We start from the raw sequence: 15,775 nt of genomic DNA on the forward strand, positions 1-15,775 counted from the left end.
GGCCATCTTGAAGCTTGTAGGGACAGCAGACTGGGATAGGTAGAGATTGAATATGTCCATAAATGCTCCAGCCAGCTGGTCTGTGCATGCTCTGAGGACGTGGCTAGGGATTCCGTCTTGGCCAGCAGCCTTGCGAGGGTTAACACACTTAAATGACTTACTCATGTCGGCTATGGAGAAGGAGAGCTTACAGTTCTTGGTAGCGGGCCGCATCGGGGGCATTGTGTTGTCCTCAAATTGGGCGAAGAAGGTGTTTGTCTGGTAGCAAGACTTCGGTGCCACATATGTCTAGTGTCTGAGCCATTGAATTGCGACTCCACTTTGTCTCTATACTGCCGTTTTGCCTTTTTCATTGCCTTATGGGAATATCTGCACTGTTTGTATTCGGCCATATTCCCAATCACCTTACCATGGTTAAATGCGGTGGTTCGCGCATTCAGTTTTGTGCGAATGCTGCCATCTATCTACGGTTTCTGGTTAGGGTAGGTTTTAACAGTCACAGTGGGTAAAACATCTCCTATACTCTTCCTGATAAACTCAGTCACCGTGTCAGTGTATTTGTCTATGTTATTCTCTGAGGCTGCCCGGAACAATATCCCTTGTAGGCATCCCTAGAAGTTGGAGTAGCAGTGGTCGAGTGTTTTATCAGCACGAATACTACAGTCGATGTGTTGATAGAATTTCGGTAACTTTTTCATCAAATTTGCTTTGTTAAAATCCCCAGCTACAATAAATGCGACATCAAGATATGGGGTTTCCAGTTTGCATAAATTCCAGTGAAGTTCTTTGAGTGCCTTCGAGGTATCGGCTTGAGGGGGAATATACACAGCTGTGACTATAAACGAAGATAATTATCTTGGGAAGTAATACGGTCGGCTTTTGATTGTGAGGTATTCTAGGTCGGGTGAACAAAAGGACTTGAGTTCCTGTATGTTATTGTAAGAATATTTTGAAGATAAATACACAATGCAGAGGACGAGAGGTCAATAGAGTACTAAAGGTGAAGAGGACTAAAAGTCAATAGAGTACTAACGGTCAATGGAAATAGTGTTTTTTTCTGTAATAAGGGATTAATTTCAATGGGTCAGAGACATGGGAGGAATTTCAGTCTGGGACTCATAGCTACATGGCAAGTTCTCATTGGTACACATTGTTTATGCATTGAACCTGAAATAGGATACTTGTTATTTGGCCATTGGCCGAGTTATATTGCAAGGAATTCTAATTGGTTAACCACAGGCTAATGCTAGGTTATAAAACTTCATCCTGTCCCTTTGTCTCTATAGGGCCTAGTTACCCATAAAACTTGTGTTCACTTCAAAAGCTTGTCGAAGGCTTACATTACCCACAAGTCTAAAAATTGCTTCTCAACTAGCAACTCACTTCTATGCAACCTTGTTAGATAGGTTTGAGTCCTCAAGGGCTTATAAATACATAAATATACATATATATATATATATATATATATATATATATATATATATATATATATATATATATATATATATATATATATATATTACTTTTTGGGGGGGTTAAATAAATATAGAAACATAGATACACTGCTCAAAAAAATAAAGGGAACACTTAAACAACACAATGTAACTCCAAGTCAATCACACTTCTGTGATATAGAACTGTCCACTTAGGAAGCAACACTGATTGACAATACATTTCACATGCTGTTGTGCAAATGGATTAGACAACAGTTGGAAATTATAGGCAATTAGCAAGACACCCCCAATAAAGGAGTGGTTCTGCAGGTGGTGACCACAGACCACTTCTCAGTTCCTATGCTTCCTGGCTGATGTTTTGGTCACTTTTGAATGCTGGCGGTGCTTTCACTCTAGTGGTAGCATGAGACGGAGTCTACAACCCACACAAGTGGCTCAGGTAGTGCAGCTCATCCAGGATGGCATATCAATGCGAGCTGTGGCAAGAAGGTTTGCTGTGTCTGTCAGCGTAGTGTCCAGAGCATGGAGGCGCTACCAGGAGACAGGCCAGTACATCAGGAGACGTGGAGGAGGCTGTAGGAGGGCAACAACCCAGCAGCAGGACCGCTACCTCCGCCTTTGTGCAAGGAGGGGCAGGAGGAGCACTGCCAGAGCCCTGCAAAATGACCTCCAGCAGGCCACAAATGTGCATGTGTCTGATCAAATGGTCAGAAACAGACTCCATGAGGGTGGTATGAGGGCCCGACGTCCACAGGTGGGCCTTGTGCTTATTGCCCAACACCGTGCAGGACGTTTGGCATTTGCCAGAGAACACCAAGATTGGCAAATTTGCCACTGGCTCTTCACAGATGAAAGCAGGTTCACACTGAGCACATGTGACAGACGTGACAGAGTCTGGAGACGCCGTGGAGAACGTTCTGCTGCCTGCAACATCCTCCAGCATGACCGGTTTGGCGGTGGGTCAGTCATGGTGTGGGGTGGCATTTCTTTGGGGGGCCGCACAGCCCTCCATGTGCTCGCCAGAGGTAGCCTGACTGCCATTAGGTACCGAGATGAGATCCTCAGACCCCTTGTGAGACCATATGCTGGTGCGGTTGGCCCTGGGTTCCTCCTAATGCAAGACAATGCTAGACCTCATGTGGCTGGAGTGTGTCAGCAGTTCCTGCAAGAGGAAGGCATTGATGCTATGGACTGGCCCGCCCGTTCCCCAGACCTGAATCCAATTGAGCACATCTGGGACATCATGTCTCGCTCCATCCACCAACGCCACGTTGCACCACAGTCTGTCCAGGAGTTGGCTTTAGTCCAGGTCTGGGAGGAGATCCCTCAGGAGACCATCCGCCACCTCATCAGGAGCATGCCCAGGCGTTGTAGGGAGGTCATACAGGCACGTGGAGGCCACACACTACTAATCCTCATTTTGACTTGTTTTAAGAACATTACATCAAAGTTGCATCAGCCTGTAGTGTGGTTTTCCACTTTAATTTTGAGTGTGACTCCAAATCCAGACCTCCATGGGTTGATAAATTGGATTTCCATTGATTATTTTTGTGTGATTTTGTTGTCAGCACATTCAACTATGTAAAGAAAAAAGTATTTAATAAGATTATTTCATTCATTCAGATCTAGGATGTGTTATTTTAGTGTTCCCTTTATTTTTTGAGCAGTGTATATACATATATACATTCATTGAATAGATACTTTTTTCCAAAGCGACTTATATACATGCATTTCTGGTATGGGTGTTCCCAGCTGGAATAAAAACCCACAATCCTGGCATTTGGTTTTTGTCAGGTATAATGGGACCCATATAGTCCAAAGAATATTGATGTGCTCAATTGTCCATCAAAAAATGATGGACAGAGGACTCGTTTTTGTAAATTGTGACAGTGAGGAAATATAACCAATTTACAATTCGGCCCCCCGGACCTCGTTAATTTTTTCTTTTTTTTCTTTAACCTAAGCAAGTCAATTAAGAACAAATTCTTATTTACAATGACAGCCTATGCCGTTGAAGACCGAATGCGCTCTGCAGGGCAAAATTAGTATGACACCCCTGATCTAAGTCCTGATCATAGATCAAGTGAACATAATTAAATAAATAACACAAAAACAATTTTTCTTTTCATTTCTTTGTGCAAATTGAGCCAGCATTCAATTTATTATAAGTATGTGAACCAGCTCAATTAAGTGTATTAAAGTAGTAAAAAATGTTGTATTTGGTCCAATATTCTGTGCATATAATGATGTCACGTCCTGACCAGCAGATGGAGCTATTGTATTAGTTTTGGGGTCAGGACGTGGCAGTTTTGTGTGTGTGAATGTTTGTTGGTGATTGGGACTTCCAATTGAAGGCAGGTGTGTTTTGAGTTGCCTTTGATTGGAAGTCCTATATAGGTGTGTGTGTTTTTCTTTGGGGTTGTGGGGAGTTGTTTTTGCACTGCGTTTGTGAGCCTGCAAAACTGTTTGTGTCGTGAGTACTGTCTATTATTTTGTTTTTCCTGTGGATGCCCTTTCGTTTTACCATTAAAAGCATGAGTATCCACAAACCTGCTGCGCCTTGGTCCTATTCTCTCCCATACGACATTTTCTGTGAGGAGTATGACATTTTTGGTGACAAATGACTACATACAGCTTGGATGCATTTGCTGTTTGCTTTACCCAATAGTAAATCCATAGTGAATGATGAGTAATTTTATTTTTAAGTGAGTATATCATCTGTTTCTGAACACTTCTAAATTCATCCTGATAATGCCATGATTAAGAAAAAACATGAATAATGATTCAAAGTTACAAAACATGCTAACCTCTCACCATTTACAATAACAAGGGAGGTGTAACGTAGATGCAGGGAGTCAGGAAGGAAATGCAGATGAGTTTAATGATGAAGAACATAGAACGATACAAGAAAAGTGTCCAAACCAAACATGGAAACATAAATAATATATTGCCTGTGGGTGATAACAATGAAGTGCTATATAAAGGGGAAGTAATGAAGCCCAGGCGTGTCTAATGAGGGTTGCCAGGTGTGTGTAAGGATGGGTTTTCAGGACCAGTGGTTAGTAGACCGACGATGTCGAGCTCCGGAGGGGGAGTGTACGTGACAGTACCCTCCCCCCGATGTGCGGCTTCAGCTGCTGGACAACTCCGGTCAGGAGGACGGCCCCGAGGACGAGGACAGGGCCGGTCGGCGAAGGTGTAAATCTCGGATGATGTTGGGATCTAGAATGTCACCCACCGGAACCCAACACTGCTCCTCTGGACCGCACCCCTCCCAGTCCACCAGGTACTGGAACCAACCCCCACGACGTCTGGAGTTCAGGAGGGACCTGATGGCATAGGCGGAACTACCCTCAATCAGCAGGGGAGACAGAGAGGTGTCATGAGGGATTGCATCAGCCAGGGGATCAGGAACCACCGGCCTGAGGGAAATGTGAAAAAAGGGTGAGATCCGGTAGTCATTGGGTAGTTGTAATCGTTAACCTCTCTGGGATATGAGGGACGCTACCTCAACAACAGCCAGTGAAATTGCAAGGCGCCAAATTCAAAAATCTCATAATTCAAATTCCTCAAACATACAAGTATTATACACCATTTTAAAGCTTAACTTCTTGTTAATCCAGCCACAGTGTCTGATTTCAAAAAGGCTTTATGGCGAAAGCATACCATATGATTAGGTTAGGTCAGCGCCTAGTCACAAAAAAACATACAGCCATTTCCAGCCAAAAAGAGGAGTCACAAAAAGCAGAAATAGAGAAAATTAATCACTAACCTTTGATGATCTTCATCAGATGGCACTCATAGGACTTCATGTTACATAATACATGTATGTTTTGTTTAACTAAAGTTCACATTTATATCCAAAAATCTCAGTTTACATTGGCACGTTATGTTCAGTAATGTTTGCCTCTAAAACATCCAGTGATTTTGCAGGGAGCCATATCAATTTACAGAAATACTCATCATAAACGTTGATATAAGATAGAATTAAAGATACACTTCTCCTTAACCTCTATGGGCTAGGTGGGACGCTTGTGGCGCGTTATTCAAATACCTTAGATATGCTATTACTTCAATTTTTTAAAAATATGACTATTTTACACAATTTTAAAGATAAGACTCTCGTTAATCTAACCACACTGTCCGATTTCAAAAAGGCTTTACAACGAAAGCAAAACATTAGATTATGTCAGCAGAGTACCCAGCCAGAAATAATCAGACACCCATTTTCCAAGCTAGCATATAATGTCACATAAACCCAAACCACAGCTAAATGTAGCACTAACCTTTGATGATCTTCATCAGATGACAACCATAGGACATTATGTTATACAATACATGCATGTTTTGTTCAATCAAGTTCATATTTATATCAAAAAACAGCTTTTTACATTAGCATGTGACTAGCATGTGACTAGCATTCCCACCGAACACTGCCGGTGAATTTACTAAATTACTCACGATAAACGTTCACAAAAAGCATAACAATTATTTTAAGAATTATAGATACAGAACTCCTCTATGCACTCGATATGTCCGATTTTAAAATAGCTTTTCGGTGAAAGCACATTTTGCAATATTCTCAGTAGATAGCCCGGCATCACAGGGCTAGCTATTTAGACACCCAGCAAGTTTAGCACTCATCAAAGTCAGATTTACTATAAGAAAAATGTTATTACCTTTGTTGTCTTCGTCAGAATGCACTCCCAGGACTTCTACTTCAATAACAAATGTTGGTTTGGTCCAAAATAATCCATCGTTATATCCAAATAGCGGCGTTTTGTTTGTGCGTTCTAGACACTATCCTAAAGGGTAAATAGGGGTGGCGAGCATGGCGCAATTCGTGACAAAAAAAATCTAAATATTCCATTACCGTACTTCGAAGCATGTCAACCGCTGTTTAAAATCAATTTTTATGCCATTTTTCTCGTAAAAAAGCGATAATATTCCAACCGGGAATCTGCTTTTAGGTAAACAGACAAAAGAAAAGAGAGCATTCGGTCGAAGCGGGCACGCGCCTAAGCCCATAGTACTCTGAGTGGCCACTTGCCAAAAGCGATAAAGTGTTTCAGCCAGAGCCTGCCTCGATATCGTTCAGCTTTTTCCCGGGCTCTGAGACCCTATGAAAGCCGTAGGAAGTGTCACGTTATTGCACAGATCCTGAGTCTTCTATAAAAAGAGCCAAGATGAAACACTACTTCTCAGACAGGCCACTTCCTGCTTGAAATCTTCTCAGGTTTTGGCCTGCCATATGAGTTCTGTTATACTCACAGACACCATTCAAACAGTTTTAGAAACTTTAGGGTGTTTTCTATCCAAAGCCAATAATTATATGCATATTCTAGTTACTGGGCAGGAGTAGTAACCAGATTAAATTGGGTACGTTTTTTATCCAGCCGTGTCAATACTGCCCCCTAGCCCTAACAGGTTAATGCAACCGCTGTGTCAGATTTCAAAAAAGCTTTTCGGCAAAAGCACACCATGCGATAATCTGAGTACAGTGCTCAGACACCAAAACAAGCCATACAGATACCCGCCATGTTGTGGAGTCAACAAAAGTCAGAAATAGCATTATAAATATTCACTTACCTTTGATCTTCATCGGAATGCACTCCCAGGAAACCCAGTTCCACAATAAATGTTCGTTATGTTACAATAAAGTCCATATTTATGTCCAAATACCTTCTTTTTGTTCACGCGTTCAGTTCACTATTCCAAATGCAGAAGGTGCATGCACTAAGTCCAGACGAAAAGTCAAAAAAGTTGCATTACAGTTTGTAGAAACATGTCAAACGATGTATAGAATCAATCTTTAGGATGTTTTTATCATAAATCTTCAATAATATTCCAACCGGTCAATTCCTTTGTCTTCAGAAATGAAAAGGAACTCAGCTCGCTCTCACGGCTGCGCGTGTAACTGAGCTCATGCCATTTTTCCAGACACCTGGATCAAATAGCTCTTGTTCTCTCCCCATTCACAGTAAAAGCCTGCAACAACGTTCTAAAGACTGTTGACATCTTGTGGAAGCATTAGGAAGTGCAATATGAACCCACAGACACTGTATATTGGATAGGCAATCACTTGAAAACTACAAACCTCAGATTCCCCACTTCCTGGTTGGATTTTTCTCAGGTTTTTGCCTGCCATATGAGTTCTGTTATACTCACAGACATCATTCAAACAGTTTTAGAAACTTCAGAATGTATATCCTAGCTTCTGGGCCTGAGTAGCAGGCAGTTTACTCTGGGCACCTTATTCATCCAAGCTACTCAATACTGCCCCCAGATCCCAAAGAAGTTAAGTTACCTCATTGACCATCCAGAGGACATTGAATGGCCCCATAAACCGGAGGCTCAGCTTCCGGCAGGACAGGTGGAGTGGGAGTTTCTTGGTGGAGAGCCAGATGCGATCATCAGGATGGAAAACGGGTGCCTCACAGCGGTGGCGGTCTGCCTGCTGCTTCTGGCACCGGATGGCATGTTGGAGCCTCACGTGGGCAGCGTCCCAAACCTCCCCTGAGCGTCAGAACTTTGGTCTGGCTCCAGATCAATGGATCCAGGGCCGGCTGGAACCCCAGGGTGCACTGGAAGGGAGACAACCAGTTGGAGGAGTGACAAAGTGAGTTCTGGGCATACTCCGCCCAGGGAAGAAACCAGGCCCACTCCCTCTGTCGGTCCTGACAGTGACCCCTCAGGAACCTCCCCAGCTCCTGGTTGGTCTTTTCCACCTGACCGTTGGACGGAAGGCCGTACCTGGATGTGAGGCTGACCATGACCCAAAAAACGTGGTGTGAATTGGGGACCATGGTTGGAGATGATATCTTCTCTAGGGCCAGTGGGACGATTTCGTCCCACCTACGTAACAGCCAGTGGAATCCCATGGCGCGTTATTAAAATACCTTAGAAATGCTATTACTTCAATTTCTCAAACATATGACTATTTTACACCATTTTAAAGACAAGACTCTCGTTAACCTGTTAGGGCTAGGGGGCAGCATTTGCACGTCTGGATAAAAAAAATGTACCCGATTTAATCTGGTTACTAATCCTACCCAGTAACTAGAATATGCATATACTTATTATATATGGATAGAAAACACTCTAAAGTTTCTAAAACTGTTTGAATGGTGTCTGTGAGTATAACAGAACTCATTTGGCAGGCAAAACCCTGAGACATTTTCTGACAGGAAGTGGATACCTGATGTGTTGTATTACCTTTAAACCTATCCCATTGAAAAGCACAGGGGCTGAGGAATATTTTGGCACTTCCTATTGCTTCCACTAGATGTCACCAGCCTTTACAAAGTGTTTTGAGTCTTCTGGAGGGAGATCTGACCGAACAAGAGCCATGGAACGATGATGTCCCATTAGACACCTGGCGCGCGAGTTCATGTTGGGTACCCTCGTTCCAATACGTTATAAAAGAGTATGCATTCGTCCACCTTGAATATTATTCATGTTCTGGTTAAAAAAGGCCCTAATGATTTATGCTATACAACGTTTGACATGTTTGAACGAACGTAAATATATTTTTTCCCCTCGTTCATGACGAGAAGTCCGGCTGGCTTAGATCATGTGCTAACAAGACGGAGATTTTTGGACATAAATGATGAGCTTTTTTGAACAAAACTACATTCGTTATGGACCTGTGATACCTGGAAGTGACATCTGATGAAGAGAATCAAAGGTAATGGATTATTTACATAGTATTTTCGATTTTAGATCTCCCCAACATGACGTCTAGTCTGTATCGCAACGCGTATTTTTCTGGGCGCAGTGCTCAGATTATTGCAAAGTGTGATTTCCCAGTAAGGTTATTTTTAAATCTGGCAAGTTGATTGCGTTCAAGAGATGTAAATCTATAATTCTTTAAATGACAATATAATATTTTACCAATGTTTTCTAATTTTAATTATTTAATTTGTGACGCTGACTTGACTGCCGGTTATTGGAGGGAAACGATTTCCTCAACATCAATGCCATAGTAAAACGCTGTTTTTGGATATAAATATGAACTTGATAGAACTAAAAATGCATGCATTGTCTAACATAATGTCCTAGGAGTGTCATCTGATGGAGATTGTAAAAGGTTAGTGCATCATTTTAACTGGTTTTATGGTTTTGGTGACCCTGTCTTTGAATCGACAAAACATTACACACAACTCTTGTAAATGTACTGTCCTAACATACTCTAAATTTATGCTTTCGCCGTAAAACCTTTTTGAAATCGTAAAACGTGGTTAGATTAAGGAGATGTTTATCTTTCAAAGGGTGTAAAATAGTTGTATGTTTGAAAAATTTGAATTTTGACATTTATTTGGATTCAAATTTGCCGCTCTTGAAATGCACCTGCTGTTGATGGAGTGCACCACGGGTGGCACGCTAGCGTCCCACCTAGCCCATAGAGGTTAAACAGCGGTTGACATGCTTCAAAGTACGGTAATGGAATATTTAGATTTTTTTTGTCACGAATTGCGCCATGTGCGCGACCCTGATTTACCATTTCAGATAGTGTCTGGGACGCACGAACAAAACGGCGCTATTCGGATATAACGATGGATTATTTTGGACCAAATCAACATTTGTTATTGAAGTAGCAGTCCTGGGAGTGCATTCTGACGAAGACAACAAAAGGTAATCAAACTTTTATAATAGTAAACCTGATATTGGTGAGTGCTAAACTTGCCGGGTGTCTAAATAGCTAGCCCATGATGCATGGGCTATGTACTTAGAATATTGCAAAATGTGCTTTCACCAAAAAGCTATTTTAAAATCGGACATATCAAGTGCATAGAGGAGTTCTGTATCTATAATTCTTAAAATAATTGTTATGCTTTTTGTGAACGTTTATCGTGAGTAATTTAGTAAATTGTTAGTGAATTCGCCGGAAGTTTGCGGGGGGTATGCTAGTTCTGAACGTCACATGCTAATGTAAAAAGCTGGTTTTTGATATAAATATGAACTTGATTGAACAAAACATGCATGTATTGTATAACATAATGTCCTAGGTGTGTCATCTGATGAAGATCATCAAAGGTTAGTGCTGCATTTAGCTGTCTTCTGGGTTTTTGTGACATTATATGCTAGCTTGAAAAATGGGTGTCTGATTATTTCTGGCTGGGTACTCTGCTGACATAATCTAATGTTTTGCTTTCGTTGTAAAGCCTTTTTGAAATCGGACAGTGTGGTTAGATTAACGAGAGTCTTGTCTTTAAATAGCTGTAAAATAGTCATATGTTTGAGAAATCGAAGTAATAGCATTTCAAAGGTTTTGAAAATCGCGCCACAGGATTCAACTGGCTGTTACGTAGGTGGGACGAATTCATCCCGCCTAGCCCAGAGACGTTAATCTAACCACACTGTCCGATTTCAAAAAGGCTTTACAACGAAAACAAAACATTAGATTATGTCAGCAGAGTACCCAGCCAGAAATAATCAGACACCCGGTCAGGTGGAAAAGACCAACCAGGAGCTGGGGAGGTTCCTGAGGGGTCACTGTCAGGACCGACAGAGGGAGTGGGCCTGGTTTCTTCCCTGGGCGGAGTATGCCCAGAACTCACTTTGTCACTCCTCCAACTGGTTGTCTCCCTTCCAGTGCACCCTGGGTTCCACATTAGATCTAAATTTATGCTTTCGCCGTAAAACCTTTTTGAAATCGTAAAACGTGGTTAGATTAAGGAGATGTTTATCTTTCAAAGGGTGTAAAATAGTTATATGTTTGAAAAATTTGAATTTTGACATTTATTTGGATTCAAATTTGCCGCTCTTGAAATGCACCTGCTGTTGATGGAGTGCACCACGGGTGGGACGCTAGCCCATAGAGGTTAAGTCGCCTCTCTGTCAATATGTACTCAAAGTTCCGATGGTTGGGGAGGATGAGAAACAGGTCTGTGGCGCCCTCCAGCCAGTGCCTCCACTCCTCTAATGCCAACTTCACTGCCAGGAGCAGTGAAGTTTTTAGAGTAGTATGCACATAGATAGTTTTTGTGGATTACCTTTAAGTTGTGACAGGACGGCCCCCACGCCCACTTCTGAGGCATCCACCATGAAGGGCAGCATGTTTCAGCAACGGGGCAGTGGTGAAACGTCCCTTCAGCAGGCGGAAGGCCTCATCAGCTGCAGGATTCCACGCCAACTTACGGGGACCAACTTGGAGGAGAGGCGATGGAGCTGAAGTTCCTGATGAAGTGGCTGTAGAAGTTGACAAACCCCAAAAACCGTTGTAGTCCCTTTATGGTGGTTTGAACTGGCCATGAGCTGACCGCATCTACCTTCCTTTCCTCCATAACCACTCCCTTCGGTCTGATCCGACATCCCAACAAGGAGACCTGATGGAACTGGCACTTCTCCGCTTCCACAGATGTATGGTTCTCCAGGAGGCATCCCTTGACATGGGTGATTTGCTCCTCCAAGGTGGCCAAGTAGATCAGGATGTCATCGATATACACGACCACCTGGCACCCAAGCGTGTCCTGAAACACCTCGTTCACGAATGCCTGGAACACCGACGGAGCATTGGCTAAACCATAAGGCCTCACCAAGTACTCGTAGTGCCCAGACACAATTCTGAAGGCTGTCTTCCATTCATCCCCCTCCCGTATGCGGATCAATTTGTAGGCACTCCGCAGGTCCAGGTTGGTAAAGAACTGGGCCCCGCGGAGCTCTTCAATGGTGGCCGGCACCAACAGGAGGGGTGTAGTGGTACTTGGTGATGGCATTGAGACCTCTGTAGTCAATACACTGACGAAGATCCCCCTCCTTCTTGGCCATGAAGAAGAACCCAGCTGATGCAGGGGAGGTGAATGGGAAGTTGAAACTCTGTTGGAGAGCCTTCTGGATGTACTCATCCATAGCCTTTGTTACAGCCACTGACGGGGCAGATGCGGCTGCACAGAGTCTGTTAGCAGGTCATTGTCCCAGGAGTGATGAGGAGGGAGACAGGTGGCACAAGTCTTGGAGAAAATCTCCCGGAGATCCTGGTAAACCTCGGGGCGGTCACCCTGGACTGCAACAACAGGAGTCTCAACCAACGTGGAACCACAAGGTAAGGGAAAGCAGGTCTTCTGGCATCTCGGTGTCCAGGCCATAATCTCCATCCTCGGCCAGGAGATGGTGGTGTCGTGGGGTTGGAGCCACGGAAGAAAGAGGAAGACTTTGTGTACAGGTGCCTGGATGATGAGGAAGGGGAGGCTTTCTTGGTGCAGAGGTCCCACGGTGATGGTGAGTGGTGCTGTGATGCGTGTGACTGTGCCAGATCCCAGTGGTCGGTTATCCAGTGCTTAAACTGGAAACGGAGAGGAGAGCAGGTATGATGTTATGTTCAGGGAGGAGGCAAGGGCCTGGTCAATAAAATTCCCCACGGCTCCAGAGTCCATTAGAGCTGTGGAAACACGAGGGACAGCCAGCTAGTGAAATCGATAATAAGAAGGGTTTGGTGGAAAGTGAAGATGGAATACTCACACCTACCCCAGGAGACGGATGATCACTGGACCGTCCCTCTGCTCTAGTGGCTCTCAGGTTAGAACGTAGCGGACACCATTTAAGCTGGTTCCCCTCCTGGCCACAATAGGGACAGAGCCCCAGTTGTCTCCGACGGCGTCGCTCAGCCGAGGGGAGGCGTGTGGTCCCTACCTCCATGGGTTCAGGCTCTGACTCAGATCGGTCAACGAAGGGAGGGAGAGAGGCGATGGGAGTGCCGACGTTCCCGAAAGAGGTTATCTGAATAAGGTGCGGAGCACCGGTTTGTTCCAGTCGCAAGATGCTGCCACAGTACAAAGGTGAGGGCGTACTCTGCAGCAGTCTGGTCCTCCTGCCGTAGGTGGAGTAGGCACTCACCCCCCTCTCTGGTGGATGATCGAAGACTCCTATGAACAGAGACATGAACCTCCCATAGGAAACCAGCTCCTCCTATCCTCTCTCCTAAACAGCCATAACCCATTCCAATGCCCGCCAGGTCAACAGGAAAATAAACGTGGCCACCTGGGACCTCTCGGTGGTGTGGGCTCCCGTTTGAAGAGCAAATTAGAAGGAGCACTGGAGGATGAAGCCACGGCATTTGGATGGAGTCCCGTCATACATGTCTGGAAGAGACAAACGGGCATCGCTGACCTGGGCAGACTGCTGAATGGGTTGGGGTGCTGGCTCGCTGGGTCGACTCATGGTAGAGGATCCTGCGCTCGTTGGAGTGATGCCCCTTGGGGAAGCTCTAGATGTTAAAGAACTCGGAAGACCTCATCCATCGCTATCCCCAGTTGTGCCAGCTGATCGTGGTGTTGGCAACTTTTGACTACGTTAATACACTTTTTTGAGCTTATTAATCTAGAGGTTCAAATACGATTTCCAACAAAGCAATTTAATGTTGGATCAATTTTCTCAATAAAGAATGGAATAAGTACAATTGTGTTTGTGTTATTTGTTAAATCAAGTTCACTTGATCTATTATTAGGACATTTTAGGTCAAATGTATGCAGAAATACAGCAAATCCTAAAGGGTTCACAAACCTTCTCTTTCCACTGTAGCTGATCCAGGGTTAGTCATTCCATCTATAGCCCAGCAGAGGCTGGTGACTTGAAACATTGAGGAGGATGGGAGAACCACGGTACGACAAAGTGTGTTTCATAAATCGTCAAAGGCAAATTATTTTACCTTAAAGCATTTAATAAAGACATTTATTGTACAATATTATGGGGAATGGGAATGAGAAGCTACTTACACAGTGTTGGAAAGGGATCAAAGCAGTGATTGAATGAGGGTATGAGACATAAGTTGAGGTGTTCAGAGGCTTGACCAGGACAGGATTTGACTAAGAAGACAAAAAACAATAACACAAGACACTACACACTACACAGTTACACAAAAGAGCTACGAATTAGTTAGTCCAAGCAAGGAGTAAAATCATTGATGTGTAATAATGTGATTGTGTATGTGATTGACTCTACATACAGTAATGAGAGAAAATTGATAGGGGTTCTCACAATGCTTGGAGGGGAAACATTCAATATACCAGTGGATGAGCGGGCACATGAGAGGTGGCTTCAGTTCATGTCAGGAGAAAGTTGACAATGGTAGTGGAGTGGAGTTGTCATCACCTCTTAATCAGGGAACAGGAGGGGACTTTGCTGTAAATACAAATAGCAGATACATTCCATTACTGCTGTGTCATCGTAGGTTTAACAGTGCTGTTAATGTAGTTAGTTACTGTAGACCTTCATTACAAAACAGTGTATTTTAATCAATTATTTGGTGACCTATGAATATATATATATATATATATATATATATATATATATATTATAGTTTATCTAAAAAGGAAACTTTTTTAATGTTTCAAAATTGTTTTTTTAATGAAATTTTACTGAGGAGGATGGTCCTCCCCTTCCTCCTCTGAGCCTCACCTGCTATAGCACCAAACCCCCAACCTCCCTTCATGAACCATAAGGTAACCATTGGTCCAGGGCCTGTATATGTTTTTCAGTAATGGTGTACCAATAGGCTAAGGTTCAGAGAACTCTTCCTGAATCATTAATGGGAACACCATGCAATACAACTCATGAAGATAACCTTCCCTCTCTTCACTCTCACACACACATGCACACACAAACAGCCTTCAGTATTGTATCTATAAACTGCCTATGTGAACTTTTGAACTCCATTTCTCGCCTTGGTGCACAAATGGTGAAGAGGAGCTGCTCCAGTCCTCTTTCTCCTCCTGGCTCCAGCAGTTCCTCCATGTGTGTTCCTCTTGCCCACGCTCCCCACTGTTCTACTCCATCTGTAACCACATTGTAACCTCTCCTGTAAACCAAAATGACAAAAATACTACAGTTTACTATAGAACACTACAGTACTTACAATATAATTATATAGTAAACTGTAGTATGCTGTATAATACAATAATACACACTGTCGTATCCCTCGTACTTACTATAGAATGTTGTAGAATACTACAGTAAATACTACAGTATTATCCGCAAAACAAATACTGTAGTAAATACTACAGTAAAGTTCCACAAAAACACTACAGTCTACAAAAACACTACACTTTTTACCTATAGTAAATACTACAGTATGTCATTTCCATATACCCTGCCCATTCCACTCCCCATATCACAACTTGTGCCACCCAAGTGAGAAAACAACATGCCCAGTATAGACCATAATGTGTTCTCTACTTTCAGACCCCAGTCATACAGTACATACAGGTTATGATATATGTATCCAGTAGGTACTGATAATAAAACAAAACACTATAATAAATACTACAGTAATGTCTGCAAAAACACTACATTATACTACAGTCTGCAAAAAACTTAATTAATTA

The sequence above is a fragment of the Salmo salar genome, chromosome 15, assembly GCF_965601325.2.
Source record: "Salmo salar chromosome 15, fSalSal1, whole genome shotgun sequence".
In the NCBI taxonomy this organism is placed as follows: Eukaryota; Metazoa; Chordata; class Actinopteri; order Salmoniformes; family Salmonidae; genus Salmo; species Salmo salar.